Source organism: Gracilinanus agilis, chromosome 5 (assembly GCF_016433145.1).
Source record: "Gracilinanus agilis isolate LMUSP501 chromosome 5, AgileGrace, whole genome shotgun sequence".
Classification (NCBI taxonomy): Eukaryota; Metazoa; Chordata; class Mammalia; order Didelphimorphia; family Didelphidae; genus Gracilinanus; species Gracilinanus agilis.
The window spans coordinates 305,070,133-305,093,227 of record NC_058134.1 but is presented as its reverse complement, the minus strand read 5'-3'; positions in this window follow the sequence as shown (position 1 = coordinate 305,093,227).

The following is a 23,095-nucleotide window of genomic DNA, read 5'->3' as shown; positions in this document are numbered from 1 at the left end:
ATATGGAAACACGCTTTGCATGATCGCACGTGTAGAACCTGTCTTGACATCACTTGCCTTCTCAGTGAGGGGGGAGTGGAGAGAGGGAGAGAATTTGGCACTCAGAATTTGACAAAACAATTGTTAAAAGAAAATGTTAGGGAAGGGGAAGAACAGAAAGAAAACCTTCTCTCTAACAAGAATAAGAGTGGCGTGTCCTTACCCAGCAGCGGGAGCCGATTGGGGCAGGGAGGGGACAACAGGGAGCCGGCACCAACAAGCCCCAGAAGCTCAGAGTTGGAAGGGACCTTCAAGGCCATTGAGTCTGAGCAGCTGCTGAACAGGAGTCAGCATCCCTGAGCAGAGGCTGAGAGGCTCAGGCTCGTGGCAAGGCCATTTATTCTGGAGCTCAGGCCTACATTTGCCTTGGTAACTGCCTGGTTCTGCTGTCATCCTCACCTCTCTGACCCTGAGGTCAAGAAGGCCCGTCCCAGGGCCCCTGCCCAGTGGCCCCTGCCCTCATCAGCTCTGGGAGACAGCCTGTCTCCTGGCAGCTAAAGGCTGCCATGGCCATCAAGAGTGCCCCGGCAATCCCAGGCCTGTGGTGGCCAGATCTGTGACCTCCTAGGCTGTAAGCCAGTCCCCTCCTCCCACTTACCCCTAAGGCTGGCCTCGATCTACCTGAGAAGCCCAGGCTGGGTGAGGGAGTTCTCTGGGGGGGCCCCCTGTTCTGTGCTGACATATCAGAGACCGGGAGCCAGGACACACGGGTTCAGGTCCAAGCTCTGCCCCTAAGACACGTCGGAGCAGACGAATCACTTCCCATCTGCTAAATGGGGAGAATAAGCCCTGCCCTTCTTCCCTCCCTTCCACAGCCCAGTGCCAGTGGGGGATGGGGGGGGGAGAGGTCCCGTTAGCCATGGTGTAAGCAGCGATGGTGACGATGGCTTCTCTGGCTGGCAAGGGCTTCGGAACCTGAGGGCTGGGATGGTGTGAAAACCTCGGAGACGCAGAGAGGGAAGAAACCACTTGTCCACAGTCCACAGTTAGGAGCCAAAGGCTTCGGACCTCCCATCCAGCAGTGCCTCTCCCCCGGCCTCAGGACCTGGGAGCAGGGAGCAGAGCCGCGGCCCAGGCAGCCCCTCCACCCCTCTTCTCCAGGGTCCACCTCCCTGCCAAGCCCTCTCTGTTCCTGCCACTGCAGAAGCCAGCTTGGTTGCCTGCACAGCCATCCCTAGTGTGGAGGAACAGGGAGACAGGCTGTACCCACCTCCCAGCTGGAAAAGGTTGGACAAACTGTCAGGGACACTCACAGTGAATCCCACTCGGCCTCGGTTTCCAAGGAGACGGCTCCGGCCAATCAGGGGACAAGACAAACAAACCCGAGCAGACTTTCCAGAGAGACGCAGGCTGCAGACTTGGAACACTCAGGCCTGAGCGGGATGTACTGGGCTCAGATCTGAGGCAGCGGGGGCCAGGGGCGAAGCCAGCGCCCCCCGGCTCTCCTGGGGGCTCAGGGGCGCTGGCTCTCTGTCTCGTCTGTCCATCTGTGTGTCTGTGGGCCTGCCTCTCTCTCTTTCTGTCCCCGTCTTTCTTCATCTGTGTGTCTGTCTCTGTCTCCCCCACCTCCTTTCTTCTGTCTCTCTCTCTCTGTGTATCTCTCTTCTCTGCCCCACCCCATCCCCATTTCCTCTCTGTCTGTCTGTCCTGTGTGTCTGCGAGGGAGAGATCTGTCTCTGTTTTCTCTCTGTCTGTCTCTGCTGCTCTCTCTCAGGCCATCAGAATGGCCCGACAACCCTGGCCCCCTCCCGTCCCCTCGTGGGCCCTCGTGCAGTCCCTGTTTGCAGCCTCCCGGGGCAGCCTTTCCCCCTCTAGGACAGCTGGAGGGACCTTAGGGACCAGTTAATTCAGCCCCTCTTATAACTCAAAAGGAACCATAGGCCATAGAGGGGGAGAGACTCGTGCAGTGTCACAGTTAGTGGCAGAGGTGGGATTTGAACTCACAGCCCAGGGCCTCTTCTAGAACAAGACGTGGCCTCCCTGAGCTTGTGGTGACTTGGGAAGGGACAGGCCCTGGGCTGGGGAGCTTCTCAGGGCTGGGGGCCCTCCAGCTGCCTGCCCTTTGGGGTCTTGTCTCAGACCAGTGAGGGAACTGAGGTAGCAGAGACAAGCTCTGCTGTCGAGGACGCAGCGGAGGAGCTGCGGGCACAACACTGGCAACTCTCGGCCAGCCTGGACCTCTGCGAACCCCACGAGTCCTGGGGGTTAGGTCTAAAAGGCTCCCTATTTTACAGGCTTGTGAGAGAATGCCACCGAGCTCTGGCCTTGTGACTCCCAGAGCGGGCTCTTCCCGCCACTCCCTCGGGGGGTGCCCACCTTGTGGCTGCCTCTCTGGCTGCTCCAGGGGCGAGGCTCCCCTCCCATTTCCTCAGCCCCCTCCAGTCTGGTGCCGGCCTGAGCACGGCTTCTTCTGCTCCAAGGCCTGCCCTCCCCGGCCGGGATGCTCTGGACCAGCTTCGAGCTGTTGCTAAGGAGCCCCGGGCCACCATCTCCGGGGCCAGGAAAACTTCCCAGAGGCCCAGGGAGGGCAGCAGAGCGGGGGGAGAGTTAGCAGCTTTTCCTCTCGAAAGAGAAGCAGGCCAAGAAACGTAGGCGAGGGCGAAGCGCCAGCAAGTCATCCTTTGGTTCCATTCTGCCAGTATTCCTGATGCTCCTGCCGGGCCCAGGGCTCTACACAGGCTAGCCAGGCGGAAGGGAGGAGCACCCCAGGAGCACCCCACGAAGGAGTGCAGAATGCCCCGCGGAATTGGAAGAAAGAAAAAAAAGACGGCTGAGGCCGGAGAGAGATTGTCCCCTGGGAAGGGGGAGCAGGGATCTGGGAAGGCTTCCTGGAAGACGTGGCCCCTGAGCAGGGTCTTGGAGGAAGAGAGACTCTGAAATGGAGAGCCTCAGGCTGGGAGCGGGCCGCGCTGGAGGAAGTCAGGGTGGTTTGGGGGAACAGCTAGCAGGCTAACGTGGCCATGGGGACGTAGGCCGCAGGAATCCTCCCAAGTCGGGACAGCTGGAGAGGACCAGGCAAAGGTATTTCTATTTGAGCCCAGGGGAAATGGGGAGCCACAGAAGATCTGAAGCAGGGAACTGACAGGATCCGATTTCTGCTCCAGGAAGAGGTTGGCAGCCAGACAGAGGTCAGACTGAGGTGGGGAGAGACCAAAGGCACAGGGGCAAATTGAGAGGCTATTGCTAGGGTCCGGGGTGAAGGGATGAGCACTGTGGGAGCGGAGAAGAGGGGTCAAACGGGGAAGAGGCTGTGGAGGGAGAAGGGATAAGACTTGGCAACTGATTGGCCGAGGGGCGCCGAAGACAAGAAATGGGTGAGTGGCTCTGAGCTCCCAGCCCAGGAGTCCAGGAACCTGGGAATGTCCTCCACAGAAAGAGGGCAGTTAGGGAAAGGGTTTAGGGCGGAGGGTGATGGGTCCTGCTCTGGACATAGGGAGAAGCGCTGGGGCCAAGGGCAGCTCTGGGCTGTCCATGCCCGTCCTTGTCAGTAACTTTCACGCTTCTACCGCACCGGGCTTTTGGAGAACTCTGCTGCGGCCTTCTCCCTCCCGACCTCCCTCCGGGGTCCTCTCGCTCAGGGTCCTGCCTCCCTGATTCACAGCCAGGTGCCATTGCGGGGAGGACCCTGGCATTGAAGAGATGGCCGGGGCAGCGAGCCCTTCTGGTGTGCTGGCCCGTGCGGAGCGCCTCGGACAGCAGGTGACGCACCCGGCTGAAATGAGGGACAGATGCCGAAGTCAGGGAGAAGCCCTCAGAAACAAAGGCTGAGGGAGTTGTGGCTAGATAAATCCCAGCAGGAGGGGTTGTGAGGAGGGAGATCTGGGGGTCTTGGCAGACTGCCAGCACCACAGGGTCACGGGCAGTGGCCTCCGAACGTCCAGCACTAGGCGGGGATCGTGCCTCAGGCTTCTGCCCTCTGCCTCCATCAGCCCACTCCATGCCTCCTTCTGGGGAGCACCCAGAGAAGGAAGGCCTGCGTCATATACTACACAAGGACTGGTTCAAGGCTAGGCACTGGGGATGTCCAGCCTGGAGAAGGGAAGGCCGAGGAGCAGCCAGGAAGGCCAGAAATCCTCTCAGGGCTGACAAGGAGCCAGGGAGGCCTCCAGCCCAGGAGAGAGGTCTTTCTGTCATCACTGAGAAGGCAGAAACAATGCCCATGTCTTCCCTAAGTCCTCCAGTCCAAAATTAGCAGCAAGGCAGGGACGAGGCCAAGGACTCTTGAGTTTGGAGTTACGAGATGGAGCTACTCACTTGGTGACTCAGGGCTGTGGGTGCATTTCTGGAAATGCAGAGGAGGTCATCGAATCATCCAGCTAGAGCTGGAAATGATCTCGGAGGCCACTGAATCCAGCCCTTCACTTTACGATGAAAGGAACTGAGGCACCCAGAGGTCTTAAATGACCTGCCCATGGGTCCAAGTACAGTGGCCCACTCACTGTGCCCTAACCACTGCCTCTCAGAGATCCTGGGTTCAAATCTCACTTTTGCCCTTTCTTACCCATATGAGCAAGTCAATTGACCGCTGTTTCCTACCCTGTGCAATGATCGATCAGTGGCTTTGGAGGTCCCATCTAGATCTCAGATTCTAAAAGCTGGGCCCATAAACTGGATCTCCTGGCTCTGATTAGGAGATTTCCCCCCCCCCTCCCTAGACCCCTGGCCTCATTAGAAAAACAAAACTAGCAAAAGACTAATTAGTCCCTTTTCTACTGCACCCCTGATTCTCCCACATTAACTGGCCATGTAGAAGAGTCAGTCAAAGACTTCTAGGCCTGGGCTGGGGGTTGGAAGGAAGTAATTTCAGCTGGTTTCCAATTCATGAAACCAAAACTCCAAAGAGTACCCAATTAGGGAGTCACTAAATTGGTGTAAATCAACCCATTTGGGCACCTTGTAGATGATTTCCCATTTAAACCCATTCCCAGTCCTGTCTACACATTACCAAACTACCCAGAAAAATCTCTCAGTGAGGAAATAGATTCCCTCCCTTCCTTCTCTCCCTCTCTCCCTTCCTTCCTTCCTTCCTTCCTTCCTTCCTTCCTTCCTTCCTTCCTTCCTTCCTTCCTTCCTTCCTTCCTTCCTCTCTATTTCTCTCTCTGTGCCTCTTTCTTTTCCCCTGTCTTTCCCTTACCTTTGTCCTAGTAACAACTCTTAAGACAGAAGGGCAAGAGTTAGGTAAACAGGGTTAAGTGACTTGCACAGGATCACACAGCTAGGAAGTATCTGAGACCAGATTTGAATCCTCTCCCCACCCCCAAGGCCTGGTACTCTATCCATTGAGCCAATTCTTACAGCATTGTGTTTCTTCTCTTAGCAGAACACTAATAGCAGGAAGATGACTTCAATTGAAGAGAAGAGACTAAAACTGATCTCCCAGTGCTCTTGGAATGTACCCATAATTCTGGCTACATAGTCACAGCCAATTAGAGTCATTTCTACTCACCNAGAGTCTGGGTTAGGTTATCTAGAAAGGGAAAAAGAAGAGCAGGCCCCGGCCCTGCCCCTAGGGAACTCCTGAAGGAGAAAGGGAGAAGGGAGAGGACAGAGGGGCCTCAAACTTCCTCCAGCTCTCCTGCCTCTCTGTCCAAAGGGAGGAATGTTCAGCCACCGTGTTGTGTGTACACTGAAATTATTTTAAGGCCCCCAGGTGGGGGGAGCCCCTCTGGGCTCTCTAACCCTCAGGTCTCGCCTCCCAACATTTCGGAATAATAGACGTGGAAAGAGCAGAAGAGCCATCCCCTCCTTTCCCAGGTCTGGAGCTATGCTAGGACCTGTCCGAGGGCTGCGACTCCATTTAGGTAAGAAGCAGGGGGCCTCTGCGCTCCTCTCACCATGTTTCTGCCTTCCACCCTCCCAGAGAGCGTGAGACCATTCTCCTATGGCCCTGCCAGAGGCAGGAGCAGGGGCAGGGGCTGGGAGGGGGAGGGCAGACTTTGCCCTAACATGGAGTCCGTCCTGGAAGCCCGTGGCCCGGTTCAGGAATAAACACAGAGGGCCTGGGGAAGTTTACTCAACAGTTTATTCAGGGAACATGATGTTGCTGGGCTCTGCCTCTCCAGCCCTTCCTTCATCCTCCCTCCCTCTTGCTGGACACCGTGTTCTGCTTCTGCCTTCAAGAAGTCTAAACATTATGATGATAAACAGCAGAATTCTGCGGAGAACGAAACAACCCTAAGCAGCCCAGGCCCTGACAAAGAGCACGTTGGCCCTGCAGGCTGGCCGGTCCTGGGCCGCCCTCCTCCCTGCTCCCCCACCATGTTTACATGCCAGTTTCCTCCGTCAGAAGGAGCCAGGAACCTGGGGCCCTCCCCTGGGGTCTGGAGGCACCAAGGCTTCTCCTCACGTCCCATTCTGCTTCCCTCACGACTGTGCCCGGGTGAATGGCTCCCCGTCTGGCAGACAGAATCTCAGGGCTACAAGAGGCCTCGGGTAGCGTCTGGCCCCTTGACAAGTGTCCATCTAACAGCCCCACAGAGGTGACCTGCATTAGGCTGGGCTAGCACTTTCTGGCCCCAAGTTTCAATCTGGCCAGAGCAGACCCTGCTACCATCCTCTCCCTCGTCCTGGTCCTGACCGCCCTGAACGCACTCGCCTGGGTCACTGCCAACACAGAGGCCGCTAAGACCCATGCTGGGGTTTTTGTCTCACCGGAGCCCCCGCCCCCAGCTTGTGCTTGGGAAGTTGTTTTGGCGACCCGAGTGGAAGAGTTTTATATTTATGACGCGCCGTCTTATTCGTTTCAATGTGATGCTGAGATTTGGGGAGATCCTGCCTCTTTAGGCACCTAGAGGGAGCAGACTCTGCACCCCAAGTCAGGAAGACCTGAGTTCAAATCTGGCCTCGGACACGAACCAGCCCCTGGACAAGTCATTTAACCTGTCTCTGCCTCACTCTGTAAAATAACGCCTCCTTCCCAGGCTGGCTGCGGAGATCAAATGAGATATTTGTCAAGTGCTTCAAAAACCTCCATGTTCTGTATGAATGCCAGCTGGTAGTAGTAGTAGTGGTAGTAGTAGTAGTAGTAGTAGTAGTAGTAGTAGTGGTAGTAGTGGTGGTAGTGGTGGTAGTGGTGGTAGTGGTGGTAGTGGTGGTATTCTCCCGCTCCCAGTTCTGTTTCATTGGACAATGTTGCATAGCAGGAGGCCCAGTGCAGAGCCCAGGGGCCCATCCCTGGAGACCTCTTGTCTATTGTTTGACTATTGTTAGCTTCTGGCCATCCAACCAGCTGGAGTGGGATATCTGATCACAAATAGAAGAGGAACCTTGATCAAAAGGCTGGCTGCAATCCAGACCATCTTTGTCTGCAGCGTGGCACAGATCTAACGCTCGGTTACCCTTTCTACAAAAAAGGGAACTGAGCTTAATCTGGCATGGCTAAAAACACCCCATTTCATTGATATTTCTGTTTTTAAGTCAGTCGTTTCCGAGAAGGAAGGGAGAACCTCCCCTCCCTCCCTCCCTCCCTCCCTCCCTTTTGGTGTCTCCTGGGTGCTGGCACGGCACTAAAAGCTGGAGATCCAGGGGCAAAAACGGCAATGCCTGCCCTCGGGGAGCTGCCAGTCTAACGTGGGAGACCCGAGAGCACTAAAGACACAGGACATGCATTGGGGCAGTCCGGCCCTGGCAGGTGTCACACTCAGAGTCAATGGGAAGGAAGCCTTAGAAGAGAAAGTTCTTCGGCACACGGAGATGTTGGCGATCCAGCACGTGGGAGAAAGGAGGGAGAGTATTTCCGTCTTGGGAGAGAGCCGGCACAAAGTCAGGGAACTGTGTGGGAGCGGAAGAACGCTTGGTAGACAGACATCTCTGAATGATCCATCGTCTCCCCTGAACCTCTCCCCAGCTATGGCCGCTTCTCTTGGGAGGGTCCCGTTTTACGGGCAGGTGCGGCTGGTCTCCTCTCTCCCACTCCAGCCTCAGGTGGAAATTCTTGAGATCAGATCCACAAGTCTCTGGGAAATCATTTTACTGGCCCTCGTTAGCTACGTTCCATGCCTGGACGAGAACTCTTGTCATCCCTGTGTTCGGAGCTCCGTCCCAGCCCAGGGCTTCTCCGAGACCCCCTGCTCAGACAGCTGTCCCCGCTGAAGCCCCTGCCCTCCTGAGCAGCGGCAGGGAAGCAGAGGCCCCTTGTGTTCCTAGGCTTCCCTTTTTCACCTTCTAATCCTTGGGAGGGATTTCCAGGTTCCTTTCCTGGTGGGATCGCTTGGGTGAAGTGGGTGGTAGTCGTTAGATTCAGCAGCTCTTGGGGGGTCTCGTCCCGGAGAGCTCCAGGACAGGAAAGCAGCCGATGTCTCCTACCTGTCACTTCCAAGACACCGTTGGACCCGCCTTATGTCCTCAGAGCATTGACCCGAGGACGGCTCTGCCCGGCAGCCAGAACTTTTAGCAATTTTCTTTTGCTGCTTTGAGATACGGTACCCGGCATAGCTGGGCTCCTTTGTAGTCGTCTGTATTTTATTTTGTGCATTTGCACACAAGGGCTCCCAGGCTTCGGCTGCCTACCAGACTCTCCACAGGCCGGTGCTCCTCGCCTCCTTCTGCCCTTTGTCTATGCCACAGGTTAGGATTTCCGTGCGCCCCTTAGCCTCCTTGTTCTTCGTTGTTTCTTCTTCCAGAGCCTTTTCCTGTTCTTCCAAGGAACGCTTCATGGTCCGCTGAAGACTATCGATCCAGCCTTTTCACTGGCTCCTCTGGAATGGAACCGATCTGCCCCTTGTCCACACCCGCTGTTTCTCATCACACAACCAGGGGTGCCCTCTCTCCATGGGTCCCTGCAGGGTTCTCCTTATCTCCATGTTACCCAAAGGCAGATGCTCAGATTCTCTTGTTCTCCTCGGGGAGGGGCTCAGCAAGTGTCAAGCAGCCTGCTTTCCATTTCCCATCCCCAATGGAACAGAGATTTAACTAGGGTAGGGTGATCGGGGTTTTGTCTCAGGGCGATGAAATTTATAGAGTGGGTGTTGGTAGCACCATTCCCCCCAAAAGTAGCCGGTCCTTAAGCCAAAGAGAAACCTCTCAGTGACCCCAAGACACACTTCCTAGCCGGCCCCAATGCCCTGCTGTATTCCCTCCTTCCACCTCGAGCACAACTCTCTAGTAGTATTCTCTACTAGAGGCTCAGTCCAGGAGTTCCCAAGCCAGCTTTCATATTGACAAGGACCCTTGCCTGTTCTCTCACCAGTCTCAATGAGCGGCCTTTGATTAGCAGTGAGCACATTCCTGCCAAGCCCCGACACAAATAGAAGCTGGCTATTCAGCAATCCAATTATAAACAAAGCTTTATCTAATTAAATCTATTACTGCACATCCCTTGTTCAAAACAAAATGTATTGATTAATTTTTCTTACTTAATCAATTAATAAGTATATATTGAGCAGGGGCAGCTAGGCAGCTCAGTGGATAGAGAGCCAGATCTGGAGATGGGAGGTTCTGGGTTCAGACACTTCCTGGCTATGTGACCCTGGGCAAGTCACTTAACCTCAAATGTCTAGCTTTTACCAATCTTCTGCCTTAGAACTGATACTTAGTATTGACTCTAAGAGAGAAGGTAAGGACTTTTTTTTAAAGGGACTATATTAAGGACCTCCTATATACCAGGCACTGTGCTAGGAGCTAGAGAGACATTACAAAAATGGGGCAGTTCCTGCCCTCAAGAAGCTTACATTCTAGTGGATGGACATGCCTGCGTCCTCCTTCCCCAGCTGCCCAATTTTCCCTCCCTCTCCTCAGGCTTTTTTTTTTTTAACATTTATTAATATACATTTTTAACATGGTTACATGATTCATGCTCCTCCTTTCCCCTTCACCCCCCCCCGCACTCCCCCCACCCATGGCCGATGTGCATTTCCACTAGTTTTGTCATGTGTCCTTGAACAAGACCAATTTCCAAATTGTTGGTAGTTGCATTGGTGTGGTAGTTTCGAGTCTACACCCTCAATCATGTCCACCCCGACCCATGCGTTCATGCAGTTGTTTTTCTTATATGTTTCCTCTCCTGCAGTCCTTCCTCTGAATGTGGGTAGCATCTTTACCATAAATCCCTCAGAATTGTCCTGGGTCATTGTATTGCTGCTGGTACAGAGGTCCATTACATTCAATTTTACCACAGTATATCAGTCTCTGTGTACAATGTTCTTCTGGCTCTGCTCCTTTCGCTCTGCATCAGTTCCCGGAGGCCTCTCCTCAGGCTTTTGGGATGAGGGTATCCATGTTTCTAGGGGTGAAGGGGCTCCGAAACCTTATCTCCTCCAACTCCTCAGTCTAGAGGGTAATCCCGAGAGGATCCAAGCTCTCCCTGAAGACCTTCGACGAAGGACCTTCCTTCATTGGTTGCATCCACAACTTTGAACAAAGTTTACAGGTGGTCTCCCCCATTGGACTGTAAGCCCCCTAAGGCCTTTACTGCTCTTTGCACCCCCAGTGCTTAGGACAGCATGCCTGGCATTCAGTAGTCACTTAAACGTTTGTTGACTTGACTTGAGACTTATCCCAGGTCACCAGGGCCAAGGTGGAGAGCTGAGATTCCAAGGGTCCGTCCTCTTTACTCCATCCCCTGCTGTTGTCCTGGGCTCTGCTTTTAAAATGCTTTGTTGGGGTATGAGACCACCTGCTTCAAAAGCCTTTTTGGCCTCTCTTCCACTGGTCTCGGTTCCCCATGTGTCTGTCTTGTCTACACTGCATGACCTAGACATAGATTTTTTTTTCCTTCTAAACCCTGACCTTCCGTCTTAGACTCAGTACTGCGTATTGGCTCCAAGGCAGAAGAGTGGTAAGGGCTAGGCAATGGGGGTCAAGTGACTTGCCCAGGGTCACACAGCTAGGAAGTCTAGACATCGATTCTGAGCATCTCTGGACAGGGAGCTCACTTCCTCTGAAGGGAGGTCATTCCACTTTTTTTCCCCCTTTCTCTTTTGGTAAATTTTGTTTTGTCCCAGCTGAGCAGTCTAAGCAAGTTTGCCCCCAGAACAGCTAGGCCAGACAACACAGAAGAGGAAAACCTGCTTTCCCCTTCTCCCACAAATGACAGGTGGTAGAGCGGGCACATGTGAACACCAGTAGAGACACCCCGGCGAAGGGATGGTCTTTCCCTTCTTGGGGAGTTTCTCCAGGCTGGGCAGACGGGGTTGCCTGGCCTGTTCTCTCTGCCAAGCAGCTCACCTTCCCCTTGGCCAGGGTGGGCTTTCTCAGGGCACTCTCAGAGATCCCTCCTGACTCAACCCTTGGCCGAGCCCCTAAAACAGAGGCTTCATCACCCCTGGTGGGTCGTGGACTCCTTTGGACGGGCATCTGGTGGCTCCCACCCAGAGTCATGTTTGTAAAGAAATAAAAGAAAGCCCAGGGTGTAGTATCACTCACAAAGGAAGAGAATTCCACTGGAATACACTGATCCATATGGTTGTTTTTTTTTTTTTTTTTTTTTTACCCTTGTACTTCGGTGTATTGTCTCATAGGTGGAAGATTGGTAAGGGTGGGCAATGGGGGTCAAGTGACTTGCCCAGGGTCACACAGCTGGGAAGTGGCTGAGGCCGGGTTTGAACCTAGGACCTCCTGTCTCTAGGCCTGACTCTCACTCCACTAAGCTACCCAGCTGCCCCCATATGGTTTTTTAAACAAGTTCAGGGACCCCAAATTGAGCCCTGCCCTAAAGCCTGTGCCTCCTGGCTTTTTTTTCCCTCTAAACCCTGACCTTCCATCTTAGAATCAATACTGTGTATTGGCTCAATGACTTGCCCAGAGTCATACAGCTAGGAACTATCTGAGGCCAGATTTGAGCCTAGGATCTTTCGTCCCCAGGCCTAGCCCTCAATCCACTGAGCCACCTAGCTGCCCCACCTCATGGCTTTTTAAAGGGCCACCAGACATGTGGCTAATCCTTTGGCTGGCCAATGGCCAATGGTTAGCCCCTCTCTGATTTCATCGAGCTTGAACAAAGAACTCTTTCTAATTCGCCCTTGTGTGGAGTCAATATTTTACACATACTTAAAGACCTTAACACCTCATTACCTAGCCCCTAACCTTCTTCAATTTCATCAGCTGGGGTGGGGGAATCCATTGATCAGGGTCTCTGGATCAATCCCCCTCCGTAGCCCCCACACGTACACAGTGCCGACAGAACAAGGGCAAATCCTTGTCACAAGGAATAACTTACTGGGAAGGAGAGGAGGGAGGGATATATTCAGAAACAAAGGCAGATCGATAAAACGGTTAATAATAATAAAAATAGACAAGGCCACTAGTTCACGGAGAGTGAACCTCTAAGTTGGTCTGACAGTTTTAGAAAACAATTCGGAATTATGAGAGAAGTTATTCAGACATTTGCCACCCCACAACCGGACACTCAAAGCCCCAGGAGGTCAAAGGCAGAGGTAACGATTCCCTGTAAACCACAATATTTGTAGTCAGAAGTTTTGTAGTCACAAAGAATGGAAACCAAGTCAGTGCCAGGTGATTGGGGGATGAATGGCTGAGCAGATGGTGGCATACGGATGCCACGAAATGTTACTATGCCACCGATGACCAAGATGAGAAATCCAGAGAAAGCTGGGAACTTTGTATGAAGTACTGAGCAGAGAAGTGAGCAGGAGCCAGAGAGCCATCGCTAAAAGCAGACGTATGTTCATGGACGTGTCAAAGCAATGACCCATCCTGACTTCAACAGAGGGGTAGAACACACTCCCCTAATCTCAGGAGACACTCAGTGGACTATGGGTGTGGAATGAGGCATATGCTGTCAGATATAATGTGGGTTTTGTTTGCTTTTATTAGGTGGGAAGGCTCCATTGGAGGGGATTCAACTCAACGGGCAACTATTAAGATCAAAGCGGCTCAGGAAGATCTGAGTTCAAATCCAGTCCTGGACACTTACTATCTGTGTAATTCTAGGCAAGTCACTTGGTCTCTGTCTGTCTCCATTTCCTTATCTTGGGCAATGATGGCACCCACCTTCCAGGGCTAGTATGAGGAGCAGATAAAGATATTTGTAAGGTGCTACATAAATGCTAACTTGTCATTACTATATGATGCCACATATTATCCCAGGAGACAAGGCTATAAAGACCCAAGGGATATTCTCTTTGGGGGAAAGAAGGAAAGAGGGAAAGAGAGGAATAGCATGTGCACAGGTAAGTGAAGGCAATATGAATAGCAAATCACTCCAGGGAGCATGAAGAAAGGCCTCCTGAGCTGAGCCTCAGGGAGGCAGGAATTCAAAGAGGCGGAAGCCAGGGAGTATCCTAAGGCCTGAGGAAATCCAATGACTATGTCCTACACAGGTAAGGGGGTTGGGGGAAAGAATGTGAAATCAGTCCTGAAGAAGAGCCTGGAGCTACACCGTGAAGGCATCAAATGTCAGGTTTGTGCTTTCACCTCAAGCTATAGGGAGCCAATGATGTTTCATCAGCAAGGGAGGGGCGTGACTGGTTCTCCACCAAGATAAATGAAAGTGGGAAGAGATTTGAGGCAGAGAGACCAATTAGAAATCTATTAAGAGTCCAGAAGAAAGGGGATGAGGAAAGGCACTAAGGTCATGACATTACGGGTGGAGAAAAGGGAACAGACGTGACAAATGTAGGAGAGAAATCAATAAGACTTGATTGCTGATTGGATGGGGGCCACGTAGACGGTTGAGTGAGGAGTTAATCAATAAATCAGTCAATAAGCATTTATTAAGCGTTTACTAAGTGTGGGTGAACAAAGAGAGGGAAGGCCACAATCCCCACACTCAGGGAGCTTCTGTCTGTCTGTCCATCTGTCAACGTGGAATCTTGTAGCCTAGTTCCAGGACCCCCAGTTTAGTTAGCTTGAAGGTGAAAGCCTCAAGTTGGACCTGTCACATGAGTTTCTTCCTGAGGGAAAGCCCAACCTCAGAGTTTCAGACTAACATAGACTTTAAAGTAGTTTAGGTGGGGATGGCTAATCCCAACAGGTGTTGAGCATCCCTTTTATCCCAATGGTTTCTCCCCTTGGGTCAAAGTCCTTTGCCAAGGTAGCCCAGCCTTTGGCTGGACCTTTCCCTTGTGTGTCTATCGTAAAGCATCAGCCCCTCGCTGTTATTCCTGTGTGGGACTCCTCACTTTCTTTTGTTACCCTTGTAAAGTCAATCAACTGTCCCTTTCATCCTCAGTCCCCATGTCCCCTTAGAAAGGTATTTAAGCTTCCCACTTTAATGGCTCTTTGGAGTTGTCATCTAGCTTGGTGGCACTCCCAGGAGTTTGGTGGCAGGAGCTGCCAGAGTCTGGGACTCTGCATGAGTTGATAGCGCACAGCTCTGTGAGGAGGCCTCCTAACTTCAGTGCTAAACTCCTTTCATTAATTAAAGAGTGGTTTTTCTGACTAATAGTCCTGTGTCTTTTTTTTTTTTCAGCTAACACATCCATCCATCCATCTTTCTCTCTCTCTCTATGTCTCTGTCTCTCTCTCTCTTCCTCTCTCTCTCTCTCTCTCTCTCTCTCTCTCTCTCTCTCTCTCTGTCTCTGTNCTCTCTCTCTCTCTCTCTCTCTCTCTCTCTCTCTCTCTCTCTCTCTCATTCTAGCTAGCCAGCCATCTATCTTGTCTATGTCTGTCATCTCTCTATCTCTAACTATCCACATATCTTTATATCTATCTCTATATCTCTAGCTGTATGTTTTAAGATGTCTCTCTATCTCTCTGTCTTCTAGCTGGATCTACCTTTATCCACATAAAATAAAGTGCTCCCTCGTGAAGTTATACATATATAAGTATATACCAACTAAATATGAGATAATTTGGGTAGGAAAGGCACTAACTGGGGGAACAGAATCAGGGACGGCGGTCCTTGATCTCCATTTGGAAGGAAGAGAAGAACTGGACAAGGCTGAGGTGAGGAGGGAGCTCATTTCAGTGTGGGGACCACCAGGGCAAGGGCATGGAGTAAGTGAGAACAGTGTGGTTGGGTCCTAGAGATGGGAGAATTAAGGTGTTTAAAGACTAGAAAGGCAGGGAGAGGTTGGGGTGGGGGTGGGGGGTGGGGAGGGCTTTAAATGCCCAAAAGAGGATTTGGGATATACTCCTGGAGTTGAAGGGGAGTCCTGGGAGCATATGGAGTGGAGGAAGGGGAGGTCACTTCAGACCAGCACTTTAGGAAAATCCATTTGGCAGCCAACCCTAAATAGAGGCTGGCCTGGAGTGGGGAGAGATTTGAGGCAGGAGACCAAAACTGTGGAATGACAGCAGTGACGAGTTAAAAAAAAACACCCCAGGAACAACAATAAAATGTATTTTAAGAAAAAAATCCAAATAGTATGCAATAGCGTTTCACTCTTTCCTAGACAATCCTCCCCTCCTATTATTTGTGCATAGAAAGGCTCTTGTGTATTACCATTTGTCAAGTTCAGAATAAAAATAAAATCAAGGAAAGGCGTGTGCTCTACACTAACAATAAGGATGGGCAGCTCCATTGTCTCAGGCCAGGAGTATGTCCTCTGCTGTGTCAGGGGCAGGGGGGGAGCATTGTTCTCAGACTCCCTCACACATACACACCCACATCAGCCCTATCACTTCAGCCCATCTGGCTTTCTGAATTCTCTGTATTTATCCTTCCTGGTGGCCAGCGGCATTCTTCTTCAGGGCAGCTCTAATTCCTAGGAAAGTATTCCCTACTTTAGGCCAAAGACCCCTATAGCTCCCTCCTTCATTCTCTCTCTCATTCACTCACTCTCTCTCTCTCTCTCTCTCTCTCTCTCTCTCTCTCTCTCTGACTCCCTCTGTCTCTCTGTGTATGGGCCTCCTTGTCTCTTTCTCTATTTCTGTCTCTCTCTGTCTTTCTGTCTGTCTGTCTGTCTCTATTTCTCTCCAACTCTCTCTGTCTCTGCCTCTGCCTTTCAGTTTCTAGCTCTATTTCTCTCCTGTTGCTCTGTTTCTTTCTGTCTCTCTCCCTCTCTCTCTCTCTGTCTTTCCATCTCTCTTTCTCTATTTCCCTCTGACTCTGTGTCTCTTTGTCTGTCTCTTTGTCTGTCTTTCTATGCACATATTGTTCCTGGTTTTGCCCTCCTAGGTCAAGTCAAACTCATTGACTCCTGCTTCCTCCAAGGAAGATAGCCACCACCCCCTTGTTTAAATGTTCTCTTCTCCAGACTAAACATCCCTGGTTCCCTCATCCTCATTCAATCTCCCCCTAAAAAGCTCCAGGGATAGGGATCCACTAACTACTCCAGAGATGGTTCTCATTGTTGGGATGTTCTTCCTTATGAGGAACCTTGATTTGTCTCTCTGTGGCCTCCCCCTATTGCATGCTGGGCAAGTCACTTTAATCTCTATGAGCCTCAGTTTCTTTATCTGTAAAATGAGGGTAATAATAGCACCCCTCTCCTAGGATGGGATGCTATGAGTGAACTGAACTGAAAGGCAGAGGCAGAGACAGAGAGAGTTGGAGAGAAATAGACTTGGCAAAGCTCAAAGCACTCTGTAGGTGCCAACTGGTGCTATTATCCTCAGCCCCAGTGGAGTAGGACGGGAGCTGCCACTGGACTTCATTGAGCATGGGGGGGTGGGGAAGATGTTGGAAGGGAGAGGCAGGATTAGAATCCGAGGCCAGGGCACCAAGGGGAATGTACTAGGTTAGGGTTAGGAGACAACAAGCTCACAGAATCATAGAATCTCAGCCTCAGTATTACATTGCTGTAATATCCCCAACTGGTAAGTCCCTTATATCTGCCTGAAGCTCTTCAAGGAAGGAGTCTCACCCCTCACCCTTCATCCCTTAACCCTAGCCAGTGCCACTTCTGGACAGTTTTCCTTGTCCAGGATCTTTTCCCAACACTGAGTCCCAGGAGACCCTCCTGATCTTCTTCCCTTTCCCTTCATGGGGAAAGTAAACCTAAAGGATCATGGTTCTTTGCAAAGGAATTCAACCCTGAAGCTGAGGGCTAGGTCATGGGTGAAGAAAAAAACCTGAGGATGGAGTGGGTGGAAAGAGGCTGCATGTGTATGGGACTCAGGGGTACCAGGAAGGATGCAGAGTTGAGCTGGGTTTGGGGAACTTGGACTGACTCCCGTCTGTTCTCCTCCCTCAGTGCTTGCACTGGGATCTGCCCGAGATGCTTTGCCCCACAGGGACCATGGTTACAGCCCATGTCGGGGCTCCTGCCAGGAGCCTGTTCTTGTTAGCCCACAGGGTTCTGGCATTGACAACCCAGCACCAGAAGCCTCAAAAACCGGGAGAGCTGGAGGCTACTTTCCCCTGCCTTGTCCTCTGCTCCCTGGCTCTCTGCTCCTGGCCAAGCCAATGGTGCCCCCTTGTGCTCAATGTGGGCATACTCCCTACCTCCCCAGCCTGGGAGCCTAGAGTACCGCATGTGTGATCTATCAAGCAGGGCTTTTTGTTTTACAGAGGAGGACATTGAGGTCAGGGGGTTGTTGAATTAAACTGTTTCCATTTTTAGAACCAACTTCTGGTCTCTGGACAAGATGCTTCTGTTAAGATGAGAGATTCAGAGATGGCCATCTAGCCCAACCCTCTCCTTTTACTAAGAAGGAAACTGAGGCACAGAGAAACAAACAACTTGCCGATGGTCATGTAGGCAGTGTGTAGGAGAGGTGAGATTTGAACCCAGCTCCTCTGACTCCAAACTCAGCATCGGTCTGCACCCAGTGGGTCTAGATTCCCACAAGAGATCTGACCAGTCTTCTGCTGATGTCTTAGGGAAGAAATGAAAAGATGTCATCAGGGGAAGTCATACCTGGAAAAGTCCAAAGAGCATTGGTGAATGCACCCATGCCAGTCTGGCTTTGACTGTTGATCATGGTGTCACTGTTGTCAACTGCATGACCTAAGATTCCAAGCGTTGGAGAACCTCACAAATAAGCCTGAGAGGGTATAAGTTGGAAAGGCTGCCATCTAGGTTCAGAATGCCCAATTGCATAACAGAGGGTAGAAAGATCTGGTTTGGTGGTAGCTTATGTGAAAAAAAGATCACCGGAAAGGGGGTGGGGGGCAGTTCTTCCAGCTTCAACCCAAATGATCCAATGAGGATCCTCCTCTGATCTGGTTTCAGTCCTCCAGGGTTCAGTGGGCACATCTCTGGCCACATGATTCCGAGCCCTCTGTGCAGGAGAGATGACAAGCTCTATTCCAGATGTGTTGGCTTGGGGGTGGTGTGCCAGACACAGAGAACAGGGTGAGTAAAAAGAAGAATCCAGAAAACAGCAGGTAGGAATAACTGGATGGAATATCACAAACTGCCTGTGGCCAAAGGTGGGTGATAGAGAGGAGGGGAGATGGGATGGGCAGCAGAGAAGACTCTCAAGGAGCCATCAGGGGGTCTGGAATGCCAAGCTGAGAAATGTAGCTAATGGTGAGTCATTCAAAGGACATAATGTGAGCATAGCCAGGCTTTTTAGGCAGATGACTCAGATGGCGAGAGCAGGAGAAGGGGGCCAGCAGCAGAGGCTGCTCAGGTCTCCAAAGTGGGCCATGTCACCTGATGCCCAAGATTGTAGAGGAATCAGCCCATCTGAAGGTAAGAAGATGGGTCAGTCAGTGAGTCAACTATGAGTTGTTATGGGCTTACTAAGTATCAGGTGCCAAGCACCAGGCTACAAAGAAGACAGAAACACTTCCTGCCCTCAAAGATTGTATCTGCCCTCCCTCAAGAGCTAGTGATGGGACTCCTCTCCAACACCTCCCCACAATGCCCCAATTTCCCTCCATCTGCCCCTTGGGGCAATTCTAGCCTAGCCCAGGAACCCAGAGCAGAAGCAGCAGTTGCTTGGAAGTCATGGGGCACATTCTCCAGCACCCACTCTCAGAGATGATCTCAGACCTAGAGGAGGGCAGGGACTGATGAGTAAAGAATACCTTACCTTCCTTTTGGGTGTCAGGTTAGACAGGGTAAGTCTCCCAGTTGTGCATGCATAGAGATGGATGAACAGCTGATATTGAGAATGCCTGCTCATTAAAGTTTGCAGATCTCTGGTCTAGGGGACTCCCCCTACCTACTACCCCCTCACTAGAATGTCTTTTTCTTGAGGGAAGACCTTGTTTCAGTTCTGTCTGTATTGTCGGTGCCACAAAGCGTCAGGCTAGAAAAGTGGTTGGGGGCAGACTGGGGGCCCTTGAATCAGCCAGCACTAGGAGGCCACTGGCTGGGAGGTGTTTAGGTAGAGGGATGACAGAATCCCAGAATCCCAGCTAGGATAGTGGCAAGGAGGAACTGAGAGGGTTGGGGAAGAAGAGCATGCAGGACATCTTCCTGGAGAAGAGGGGAGAGTCTATGATGGCAGGAGGGTGCTGCAGGTATCAGAGGTAAAGGGCAGGGCTGGGGTCCAGGAGGGAGAGGAAGAAGGGTTTGGGTCAGCAAAAACTGGGCCAAGCTCTCACAGAAGCAGCTCCTCAGCCAATGAGGGTGAAGATGGAATGGACAGTTGTCTATCACCCAGTGACTCATGTTTTGTGACTCACACAAGCCATCAGGCCAGAGTTTACCTAGGTGAGAAACCTGGGGCTTTGTCTAAGGGTAGTGATATTTTAGAGGGATGAGCATCCTCCCTGGAGATTCTTCTGGCCTAACATCCCCATGCCTTGAGGACCTCTCCTCTAACCTGCTGGGGTCCCCTGGGATTGGGGGGGGGGGTCAGGGTGCTTCAGCTGTTCCACAGAGCCCCAGGGCTTGGGCAGCCCTCCCTCTATTCTGACACAGCTGTTCCTGCATGGGGCCAACTGTCCTCTTTGCTCTGCATGGACCACTATGAGAGCTTTCACAGGGATCCCTAAGATTGGGGGAAAATTGGGGGACCCTGACCAAAATGGGATCCTGGACGTTTTCTTGGTTGTGCTCTGCCCAGCCACTGGTTTCCCAGGGTCTCCAGCATGGTGGCATCAAGGATCCCACGGATTCCAATGCCCCCTCCCCAGGTTTTTCTCCCTTCTAACACCCCAGGACAATGAGACCTGAACACAAGACCTTCAAGGCCCTATTCTGACTGGGGCCATTAATGACAGGTTACAGCCTCTCTCCTAGCAGCCTTGTGAAAAGCTTATAAACCTTGTGCATGGTCTTCAAGTGAAGAATAGTCTAAGCTCAGAAATGACCTCTCATTTAAGGTTAATTAAGCTGTTTTAGAAAAACTGAAGGACCTCTGAGGCCTCTAGACCAACCCATACCTGACCCAAAACGCTCCTGGCCACCCAGCCTTTGCCTGAAGCTCCCCAGGGATGGAAGTATAAAGATGAGAGTAACTCTCCCCTCACCCACTTTTAGATTTAATCATCAGAAGCATATACACTCCATTTATCCTTAAGTATGAGAAGGTCTGTGACCCACGTGTGATATAGTGGGTGACAAATCAGAAACCCACTGACTGTTCCCTGGGCAGTCCTAAGCAAAGTTAAAGCTGTAATTGGTCCACATAAAGTGGAAGGAAGCCATAGGAAGTGATGAAAGGAATAGGAGAAACTTCCTGTGACCAGTTTTTTCACCTTCGAACTTGACCTTGAAGGCTCCAGCTTGAGTTCTTGGACTGCACTGGGAGCTTGGATTTTCCCTTAGAACTACCACACGGGTGAGTGAAAAAGGTTGACTCCTTTTCCTGGCTTTTCTGGAGATACTAGTCTCCAGAGAGGCCCCTTGTCTTGGAGGAGGTCTTGTGGATAGAACCCTTGTTTAATTTACCTCTGGGCCCCTCTTTGCTGGGGCCTCTGAAGCCTTGCCTCATTCAGACTGGGCCAGACTAATTATCTACTCTCTCTCATTTCCTGACTTTCACTCTTTCTCCTTTTGTAAATAAACTACCATAAAAAGTCATCCTGACTTGAGTAATATATTTTCAGTGACCATATTTTTATACATTTAATTTTTAACCCTTACATTCTGGCTGACCATGAAGGTTGCGACAGTACCTCTCAATTTTTCTTGACTTTTTCTTCACTCTGTAACTCTCAAGTCAGTTTTTTAGTAGCTGGTTCTACAATATAAAGCTATGAGAAAGATAAGTCCAACTTTCCCCCCTTTTTTCACTAAAATAAGTAGAACACAGTTGTTTTTAATCTTAGTGGCAGGGCCCTGAGGCCTCACTTGGGGAAGCTGTTTCTAACCCCCTCACCTCAGGGGAAAAACAACCCAATTAGCCAGCCTTTGGAGTTTTTCACTTGGGGCAGGGGGGAACTCTACCTCACAGCTCAAAAAACCTCCAGAGTACTAAAGAAATTTAGTGAATCCAGCTCAGTGAAATTTCTTATTAGAGAGAGTGATTGTTAAGCTGAAATTAACAAAGTTTTAGCCTTGTTTTGCTCCTGGAAGTCTATTTTCCTTTTTTTTTTTTCAAGCCCCACATGTCTCTAGAATTAACTTAAGTGAGAAGTGAAACTTGGAGAGATCAGTTAGGAAGAGCAGCATTAAAGCAACCCAGAACTGGTCCTTTTTACCCTAAGAGGCTTTTAGAGCCCAAATAAGAAAAAAAATTTATAAAAACTCTTATTGCCCAAGGCCAACTCAGAAAAGCACATGGTCAGAAGCACATGATTCTAGCATTTTACCCCTTAGGGGAAAGGTGTAAGGATGGGATTGGAGCAAGGGGGATGGGACCAAAGGAGCCAGAGAAGGCAGTTGCTGACAGTTGAGACCAGAGAGGATTCTGGGAATTTCTCCAAGGAAGAGAGGAGAGGAGTGGTCTTCAGGGCGAAGGACTGGGAGGAGAGAGGAGGAGGACATCCCAGCTCAGATCCAGTCCTGAGGGCTTCCTGAGGATCTTTCTTTTGGAAATTGAAACCCTGATTCCCTGATCAAAGCCATTCCATTGCATTTCACCTACCAAGACTTCAACCATAGAGTAAACTAAGTTTTTGGACTCCATTTTTGGGAGCAATCTTTTAGTCTCCTTCACCCATTACCCAACCTTGCTGAGAGACCCCTTTCGGTCAAAACTTACAATTATAGAAAAGGATAGAAACAGAAAAAATAGAAATAGAAGGAGAAGGGGCGAGAGGAGAAGCTTAGGAGTGGGAACCACTAAGGTTCCCACCTAAGTGATGGACCCCATAGGGATAGGGAAGAGGGTACCCCCAAATCCCTCTGTCCTTCACCCCTTTCCCCAATCCCTGATTTGCAAATAAGAAAAAGCCATTCAACAGTCAGATAGCAATTCAGAGTGCCTGAGAGACAAGGAGGGACAGGGGAACCACAGCTTAGTCTGGCTGCCTCCATCTTGAAGCCGGACCACCCACTGTGAATTTAACTGATTGAGGGGATATATGTGTGAACCCTATCCTTATCCAGGATTGGATTGGGATACCACATACCTTCTCTTATAGGGAAGCCTTGCCCCCAGCTCCTGTGGAGCAGCAGGACCATCCAAGTCACCCAGTTTTGGGGCGACACCCCCTTAAAGTCTCCCAGTGTATATTCGGCCCCAGGGGAGTGCTGGAAGAGAGACTCACCACTGTAGACTTTCTCTATTTCCCTTCTATAAACATCTTCTACTGGCCCTTTTTATTGTTACAAAGGAAAAAAACTCTCAAATCTCTTAATTAAATTACAGGCTATACAAAGCTTCAGCTGCCTCCCATTGCCCCTCCCAAACTTAGCCTCAGGCACCCAAAAAGTTAGTTAGATTAAGGTCTGTTTAGAAGACCACACTCTGACCCTAACCCCTAGTCAGTAGCGCCACCTACTGACAAAAACCAGAATAGCAAGCAATTTAATAACTAAATTTGAAACATGATAGGACAACCATTTAAAGTAATTTTTAATAGCATTTCCCAAACTGGAATGTCACAGAAAGACCCGCTTTCCACTCAGGTCTCTGGAGGTGGGAACGGCATAGCGACACGAATGAAAACAAGCCAGAGTGCAAGTGAAATTGCAGAGGCTGTTCTCTGGTGCCATCTGTTGATCTTTATTTTTATACCCTTTTTTCTTATGATCTCATACAGGTTTTGATTTTCCCATACATAAAGATAATGAATTAAGTCACACACTGTTATATTGAATTCTCATATGGTTGATATTTTTTAATTATCCTACTTAGACTAAAAAGAAGCAAGCTTGTCAGAAATTATTCATTACAGAATGGCTGGTTGGAACTTTATTATTTTTAG